Source organism: Polypterus senegalus, chromosome 8, assembly GCF_016835505.1.
Source record: "Polypterus senegalus isolate Bchr_013 chromosome 8, ASM1683550v1, whole genome shotgun sequence".
Lineage (NCBI taxonomy): Eukaryota > Metazoa > Chordata > Cladistia > Polypteriformes > Polypteridae > Polypterus > Polypterus senegalus.
In genome coordinates this window covers 160,407,974-160,418,003 of record NC_053161.1, presented here as the reverse complement: position 1 = coordinate 160,418,003, position 10,030 = coordinate 160,407,974, and positions in this window count along the sequence as shown.

The following is a 10,030-nucleotide window of genomic DNA, read 5'->3' as shown; positions in this document are numbered from 1 at the left end:
GCCTGCTTGTGCTTAAGCTGCACTCCCGCTGAGATGAGCACGCGATAAAGCTCTGCTTTCGCTTTTGGGAATATGTACTTCGCGATGCCAATTAATATTGTAGCGTCCCAGCCTGGTTGAAGCCGCTTTGGGAGTGACTGTTGGGTCCGATTGGAGTAGGGCGGAGTGCAGCGCGGGGGTATGATTGGTGTTAAGGGGTGGGGGGCGGTATCCGGGACGGGAGGAGGTTCGTTAGAGAAGTGGCTAGAAGGTTGTGCTGTGGGGTTACGAAGTCGGCATTTTCTTCTTTTTCTGTTTTTGTTTATCTTTAACGGCGTCTCTCAGGATCGTAAATATGAGAGAAATACAGGAAATTGTAAATAGTTCAAAGACGTCAAAGTAGTCAAAGACGTTCATTTTTTTGCTGTTACAACCCTGTGTTTTTTTTTTCTTCTTTATTGTTCAAGTAAAATGTACTTCGTCCGTCTGTTTTTTTTTTTTTTTCTTCTTTTTTTGAACCTGACGCGGAAGTCGCTATAATATTTTTCCCCATTGGACATGCAATATGTGATGCGAATTTTGACCGGCAGCGTAATTGATTAGTTCACCTACACGCTGGTTCCCTAGTCACCATTTGTGTCACACGGTTGGAAACAGAGCGGTAATTTATACGTATACTTATATCTGCTTAATTTCTTTCTTGCCGGGAGGATATTAACATATATGATTATACGTGTTTGTTGCTGGGTATAACTCAATAAATTGTGACATGTGTCTGGTCACACTTACAGGTAATCTAACTTAGACACCATTTAAATATCCGACTACACCACCCAGTTTTATCAAGAGACTGGGAACTCCTGAAATTTACCAATAATAGCACACATGTTTCTTTAAATTGGGCGGTGAGTAAACACACAATGAAAGACACAACAGTAATGTCAGGAAAACCTACAGTAACTTCTATTACACCAGACAATAATAAGTACATTAAAAAGATAAATGAACATAAACCAAATTTAACAGTATCATGAAGAAAATTTCTTTTGTACAAAGGAAAGTACACAGTCCACACTCTAAAAGTCCATTAAAAACAGAATTGGATGATACAACCGGTAGTGGTGCAGAGTTCAGTTTGTTCTCAGTGTTACCCCAACACTTAATTGTTCAACTGTCCACGGATGCACTCTGTTCACCGGACACTCGTTTCCCAAGAGAAGTTTTGTCAAAATCGTGGAATCCCTGTCGGCGTCTCTTCGTTGTTCCTTTTTTTCCCACCCTGGGCTCCTTGCATTGCTATGAATTAGGCACGCCTTATTTCTTGTCTGCCAGCTTTGCTCGGTCCTTTCATGCGGCTTCCCTCTCTCGCTAGGCCCACAACCGGCGTCTCCTTGTGGAGCTGTCTCTTCCTCCCTGGAAGTATTGCCGTCCTTGTGCCTCACGTCGTGCCAGCCACGTACCCCAGTCAGCCTGCGAGCCCCTGTGCTCTGTCCGAGTGTCTTGGCTGTGTTCTCAGTGGACTGTCCCCCCAACGTTTGCCTTCACCTGGCCAAAGATTAAATCTCCTTCAGTCCCTGCAATTATCAGTTCTGGACAACCAGATTAAACAATGGCACATCTAAATTTCCCGGGTTTAACAAATAATGAAAGCACAAGTCAACAAAATGTATTGTTACCAACCATTAATGAGTAAAGATCTTCTGTTTAGAAACCAATATTGTCAAACATGTTAAATGCCAAGTCAGGTAAATGCAGAAATCCTCCAAGGAAGGAGACAGTTCTGTTATCACAACTCTGTATTGTTTGTAATCTGAACCAGCCAAAACCTTCAAAGTGGTGACTCCTTTGCAATACAGCAAATACCTACAATCTGCAAACAGCCTTTTAACTTCTCATCCCCAGTGCCAACAATGGGTGCCTATTGCCTGTTCATCTGCTGGGTTTTAAATGTAATATTGACATGTTTCTTTTCCTAAGAGAGAAATGGAATGACTTAGTGTACAAAAAATGTCTCCCTCTGACAAAAGTGTCTCCTACTTCTTTTTCTTCTTCTTCTTTCAGCTGCTCCCATTAGGGGTCGACACAGCGGATCATCTTCTTCCATATCTTTCTGTCCTCATCATCTTGTTCTGTTACACCCATCACCTGCATGTCCTCTCTCACCACATCCATAAACCTTCACTTAGGCCTTCCTCTTTTCCTCTTCCCTGACAGCTCTATCCTTAGCATCCTTCTCCCAATATACTCAGCATCTCTCCTCTGCACATGTCCAAACCAACACAATCTCACCTCTCTGACTTTGTCTCCCAATTATCCAACTTGAGCTGACCCTCTAATGTCCTCATTTCTAATCCTGTCCATCCTCGTCACACCCAATGCAAATCTTAGCATCTTTAACTCTGCCACCTGAAGCTCTGTCTCCTGCTTTCTGGTCAGTGCTACCATCTCCAACCTATATAACACAGCTGGTCTCACTACCATCCTGTAGTTCATCCCTTTCACTCTTGCTGATACCCGTCTGTCACAAATCACTCCTGACACTCTTCTCCACCCATTCCACCCTGCCTGCACTCTCTTTTTCACCTCTCTTCCACAATCCCCATTACTCTGTACTGTTGATCCCAAGCATTTAAACTCATCCACCTTCACCAACTCTACTCCCTGCATCCTCACCATTCCACTGACCTCCCTCTCATTCACACACATGTATTCTGTCTTGTTCCTACTGACCTTCATTCCTCTCCTCTCTAGAGCATATCTCCACCTCTCCAGGGTCTCCTCAACCTGCTCCCTACTCTCGCTACAGATTACATTGTCACAGCTGGCCCATCCCTATTACCACTTTTAAGGTTGAGGTGGTCATACATTTGTTCTTGGACCACCAGGGTAGAACTTTGTCTGGAGGCCACCTGTGTCCCTGCATGAACTGATCACACCTTGGGAAGCAGGGACACTCAGATGCTAGAGGAACATTTTATATGGTGGCCTACCACTGATCTTGAAGTTTTGGTTTCAGCCACTGCCAGAGCTCCCACCTTCAATCCAAATATCTAGAGACTCTTCTGCCAACAATACACAAGACCTTTTTCTTTAATCTGACAATTTTGCTTGCTGCATTTTCTTATCATGAATCATTATGTTGCCACAATGACAGACACAAACCAATGTTTGGTCACTGCAGTCTCCACTTCTTAAGTCGTTCAGACTCCCTGTGGGAAGTTGTGGGAGAAGCTTCTGTGGAGGTGAAAGTTAAATTCATATTGAACTGAAGTGCCTGCTGTGCATTCTAAGAACACATTCAAAACAAGATGAAAGATGGTCCTCAGGTCAAATGCTCTAGCAGTCTGATCTTCTTGTGATCTCTTCTCAATGACCAAGAAAGAGCATCTGAGGTCTGTATTGTTTATGCTACCATAATCTTATAAAATCCATTAGCACATCCATCATACCACATAGTGTTCTTCTTCTTCTTCCAACACAATTGCTATACCAACTATTTTTGATGCGGTTCAGAAGTACAAGTTCTCATATTACACACAGGCTTTAAGTCAACCGCTTACATCTTCTTCCTTTGATAAAGGATACAATTATTCAGGAATTATGAATTAAAATAACAGTCAGCACTTCTATTTCCAGTTCTTACAGCAAAATGAAAGATAATGACCTGACAAAAGTTTATTATATTTAAATACACTAGCAGTACACTTCATTGGCCTACAAGTTTTCCACTTTAGACCAAGGCCAAATGCATTACATTTTCATTTTACTTTATCTTCACAGCACACCTCTGACTTTCTTCATTGTTTTTTTCATTATCATTAACATCAAGAGCCTTTTGTCAAGTTACGCAGGTGGAAACATCCAAGATTTCTCTACGTTTTATTTATACTAACTGTTCACCTGTTCTCGTTGTCACTTGTCTAGTCTTTGTAGACGCAAGGTGTCATCTCCCGTTCCTAAAAATACAATGCAGAATTACTATTACATACATATCCTTATGCATATATATATATATATATATATATATATGCATATATCCTTATACATAGCTACACCTTCATATTTCAGATGGTTGTGGCTAGCGCCCTCTTCTACGTGGTGGTATCCTGAGGATACAGCATAAAGAAGAGGGACGCCTTACGCTTGAGCAAACTAGTGAGGAAGGCAGGCACTATTGTAGGCATCAAGCTGGACAGTTTGACATCTGTGGCAGAGAGATGGGCACTAAGCAGGCTGATGAGATCGTTCCTCCCCCACACTATGCGACTCTTCAATTCCACCCGAGGGGGTAAACATTAACATTATACAAAGTTATTGTCTGTTATACCTGCATTTTTATCACTCTTTAATTTAATATTGTATTTTTTTTGTATCAGTATACTGCTGCTGGATTATGTGAATTTCCCCTTGGGATTAATAAAGTATCTATCTATCTATCTATCTATCTATCTATCTATCTATCTATCTATCTATCTATCTATCTATCTATCTATCTATCTATCTATCTATCTATCTATCTATCTATCTATTATATAGTGCCTTATCTATCTATCTATCTATCTATCTATCTATCTATCTATCTATCTATCTATCTATCTATCTATCTATCTATCTATCTATCTATCTATCTATCTATCTATCTATCTATCTCCAGGCCTGAGAGAAGCCACATCATCCCTGCCAGTTCTTCAGTAGGACATACTGACGACTATACACACAGATCTGGCGGCATAGAGACACCTTCTGACTTCTCGGTGGTTTCTTCCCAGTACAAATACTCTCATGTTTTGCATAACTAGTGAGCTTTTATATAAATCTTGCCAAGCATGGGTGATTGCCACCATTCCCATTCTTCTACTGTTTTCTTTTATTACAGTAAGGAATTTTATTTCTTTGTCAGTCCAAACCGGATGCAATAATTACACTATAAATCAATGCTGGTTTAATAAACTTAAATTAGCTTTAATTTTATAAAATCTTTACTTTCTTTCACGTAATAAGTACATTTCATTTGCCAATTTACAGGTCAGGTTACAAACAGTATGTCTGCTAAGGTCAAATTGGCCTCCATTATTTTGGGACTTTTATGGATCGAAGTTGATTGGTTTCAGTATTTCTAGGTTTAAAACGTAATGGTTCTCATTGAGGATACTCCAACTGCTCCCACTTGCACATGACCCATAACACCAGGACCAAACATCTCCAGTTTCCTCCTTAGATTACTTTTTGTAGCACGCTGTGCAAATTTTAGACCTTAGGCACTCTTAGCTATATGTAACCACGTCCATTTTCTCTCTGGACCATTTACAGGACACCTTTCTCTTGCTTATCTAAAGTCCGATGCGCTTAACTGTATAATATGTGGCATGAACAGCAAGAGTGCACCTTCAAGAAGCTTAGCTGAGAGAAAGAACAGGAGACCCGTGATGTCAGCAAGTTGTGTTTGCTTCTCACTGTCGACACCCTGAGTGACTTCCTTGTACGGGACGTGCCGTATGTCAGTTACTCCATTGAATTTCTTAACTTTTGATTACCACCTCTTCTGAGGTTGCACTTTGTACTGACAGGCAATGTTGACAACCCCTTTAACACATTTAACTTGAAGGATTATTAAAATTCTAGATGAGCCTTAAAAGTTAATTATTTGCTATGCTAGAAATAACAATAAAAATGACACTTGTCTTGCAGGGCTTTCATTATTTTCAAGACACTTCAGTTGTAATTTCTCACCAGCCACAGTTTTATTTCTTAGTATTTATTGAAAGTGCTTTCCATTTTTTCATTTTTGTCAGCTACTAGAAAAAGGAACTTTAAGGAAGCTCAGATAACATTGTAACCGCGCGCACACACCTTCACACACGTTGGCACAAAGAGTAAAAACTTTTTTTTTTGGTTTCTTTGCTTTCTTCTTGGCAAATCTTACCTTTCTGTACTTAGTACCATTCCTAAGGATTAGTGTTCAAATATATAAATTCAAAGTTGACAGGTTAGCAGAGCAGTGCAGTTTAACATTTTCAGACCTGCTCAATCTAATCTCAGCAGCACCAGGCCAGTCCAAGACATGGCACCAGGACTCTTTCGCATACACACAAGGCAGCTTAAGTTCATTAGATAACAGGGGTACCTACGAAGACCTACAGAGACAAAGGGAGGACATGGATGACAACCAGAAACAGGACTGTGAACCTGCTGTCCTTGTTTGAAATCACAAATTTGTTATTTATTTACGTGTTCAGGTCTCTCTGTTTTTAATTACAATTAATCAAGCCTTTTTCTATTTAGCACTTTCCATAATGTATTAATTAAAGCATTAGAACAATCTAAACATGAACAGGCCGTTCAGCCCAACAAAGCTCACCAGTCCTGTTCACTGAATTCTTCTAAAATAACATCAAGTTGAGTTTTGAAAGTCACTAAAGTCCTACTGTCTACCACACTACTTGATCATTTTTCCATTTGGTTCTTTGTGTGAAGAAAATTTTGCTAATGTTTGTGTGAAATGTACCCTTAACAAGTTTCCCTCTGTGTCCCCCACATTCTTGTTGAACTCATTTTAAAGTCATAATCTCGATCCACTGGACTAATTCCCTTCATGATTTTAAACACTTCAATCATGTCACCTCTTAATCTTTTTTTCTTAAACTGTAAAGACTCCGCTCTTTTAATCTTTCTTCATAACTCATCCCTTGTAGCCCTGGAATCAGCCTAGTCGTTCTTCTCTGGACCTTTTTTAGTGCTGCTATGTCTTTTTTGTAGCCTGGAGACCAAAACTGCACCCAGGACTCCAGATGAGGCCTCACCAGTGTGTTATAAAGCTTGAGCAGAACCTCCTGTGACTTGTACTCCACACATCAAGGCGCTATATACAGTAATCTGGCACTCTGATCGGTGTCAAAAAAGATAAATTAAATCCATTGTGGTTCAATATTGTATAACAATGAAATATGAAAATGTCCAACGGGGGGTGAATACTCCGTATAGGCACTGTATGTTTTCTTTATAATTACATACATTGTACTCTATGTTGTTTTATCTTTTTGGGTCTTTTGATTATGTTGCATCTCTGTTACTTTTCTAAGAAAACTTTCAAGTAACAATTTTATAACGACCGACTCCTTTTCCCAGCCCGGCCACTACACTACCAAGACTTTTGCTTTGGCTAACCTGAACACTCTCAAGACGATAACAAGCTGAACTCCTTACAGATTGTCCTTTTTTCCCCTGACATGACGAAATAACAAGCAAATAGTAGACAGAAATGTAAAATCAAATGTGGATATATTGTAAGTGATAAGTTTAAATACACACGAGGACAGACAAATATGCAATATTATGTAAGTTCACACAAACCACCACTATCCCAATGACACCTGTGAATATTTATATATATATATATATATATATATATATATATATATATATATATATATATATATATATATATATATATATATATATATATATATACAGATATTCAACAATAATCCATCCATCATCCAACCCACTATATCCTAACTACAGGTCACGGGGGTCTTCTGGAGTCAATCACACCAAGCACTGACACAGGAACAATTTAGAATCACCAATGCACCTCACCTGCATGTCTTTGGACTGTGGGAGGAAACCCACGTAGACACTGAGAGAACATGCAAACTGGGTGTCCTAACTGCGAGGCAGCAGCGCTACCACTGCGCCACCGTGCCGCCCTTCTACAATAATCCATCCATCCATTTTCTAACCCGCTGAATCCGAATACAGGGTCACGGGGGTCTGCTGGAGCCAATCCCAGCCAACACAGGGCACAAGGCAGGAACCAATCCTGGGCAGGGTGCCAACCCACCGCAGGACACACACAAACACACCCACACACCAAGCATACACTAGGGCCAATTTAGAATCACCAATGCACCTCACCTGCATGTCTTTGGACTGTGGGAGGAAACCCACGTAGACACTGAGAGAACATGCAAACTGGGTGTCCTAACTGCGAGGCAGCAGCGCTACCACTGCGCCACCGTGCCGCCCTTCTACAATAATCCATCCATCCATTTTTCTAACCCGCTGAATCCGAATACAGGGTCACGGGGGTCTGCTGGAGCCAATCCCAGCCAACACAGGGCACAAGGCAGGAACCAATCCTGGGCAGGGTGCCAACCCACCGCAGGACACACACAAACACACCCACACACCAAGCATACACTAGGGCCAATTTAGAATCACCAATGCACCTCACCTGCATGTCTTTGGACTGTGGGAGGAAACCCACGTAGACACGGAGAGAACATGCAAACTGGGTGCCCTAACTGCGAGGCAGCAGCGCTACCACTGCGCCACCGTGCCGCCCTTCTACAATAATACTATTTACAAAATCCTCCCTTGCCCCTAAACAATAAACAAATTATCACAGCACATAAACACGAACACAGATTGATAATAAACAGCAGATGAAATGTATATGATAAGTGAGTCCCAAAGTGGTAAAAGTCTGACGGATATTGACGACTGGCTGATATGATACCTTGCTTCCTCCCGACAATACAAAAACGACCTCACCGTACGTGTTCTCAGCAATGGTTGGTGTGAATCCAAACCCCAAGGTTTCTCTGCACAGGTTGCATCAGGATGATGAAAAAAGCAAGTAATGGAATGGCACAATAAAATGACTGTAAATAATGGCACCTTCCTTCTCACGATCTTCGTTCTTGTTCTCATTCTTGTTCTCTCCCTCACTCTCTCCTCGCTCCTCTTTCCTTTATGCTCCTCTAGTTTAAATAATGACAATCCTGTATGTAACTGGTGGATTTAACAGGTACTTTCTATCTTGGGGTTGTGGGCTCCCTTTGTTATCCTTCCCCTTTTACCTTACGAGGACAACATTTACTTATACACACATATAGTACAGCAAATGGGACGATGAAAACAAAACGCACTCAGCACAGAAAAAAACAAATACTTATTATTATGTAGCCCTGCTACAATTTTATTGTACTATGGACATATGACAGTAACTTGAACTTGAACTGGTGATGATTGTAATCAAAGTATTATCATCCCAGGCCATCTTTGAAGACAAAAGCATAAAATGTCTTTAGAGTCTGCTTTCATTCTTTTTTTTTTGCTTTTATTTTTTTCCCTGCACATTAATTTCTCTAGCCCTATTGTTGATTCATCATTCATTATTTATTATTTTATGCTCAATATCTATGTTCATTACTAATGTAACATGTATTAAATATAACATTCATGTTGATAATAATTTTTGGTGCCCTTCTGATTCTCGGTCCCTTCGATCTTATGTATATAACCACGTGCATTTCACCTTTATCACTGACTACTTTCTAGGTTTATGATTTTTGGGTTTCCTTAGTATATCATATTAGTTATTTGGTATTTTGGTGTATTTATTAATTAAATTCCAGTTTACTACATTTCCTTTTTCTTCCATTGTTGATTATATGTATTTTAGTTCCATGCTATCCTCTTTGCTTATCATTGTCTCTACTACTGTACTTGTTATAGTCACTGTTGTGCTTTTTCTACAGTCTCTTTCAGCCTAGCGGTCTCACAATCCTTGGGCAGAAAGGACTCTGACTGCTACTTTCATGACGTATTCAGTCCTCTTCACGTCTTTAAAATGGGTCCCCACAGTTCCAAGACCAAGGAGAAGGCTGGAGAGGCATATAGTAAAAGGAGAAGACCTGAGGAAGATGTTGCTGCACTGTCTGGTGAGATGTTGTAATATCATGGGATGACCAGAACTCATCAGTGGATTGCTCTTTTCTCCCACCCTAAGTTTAATACACACACACACACACACACGCACACACACACAAATGGAGACCCAATCCACTTACATAATGAATATGAGTGACACCTGTACAGCCTGTTCCCTCTCAGTGCTCCACATAAAGGCTCACTGGCTTTGGTGTGAACAACACTCAGGTGTCCCCGGATGTAACCTACACCTAAAACCTGATATACCCATGTCTGTGAGAATACTCTAGAGCAGGGGTCCCCAACTCCAGTGGCTGCAGGTTTTCATTCTAACCCT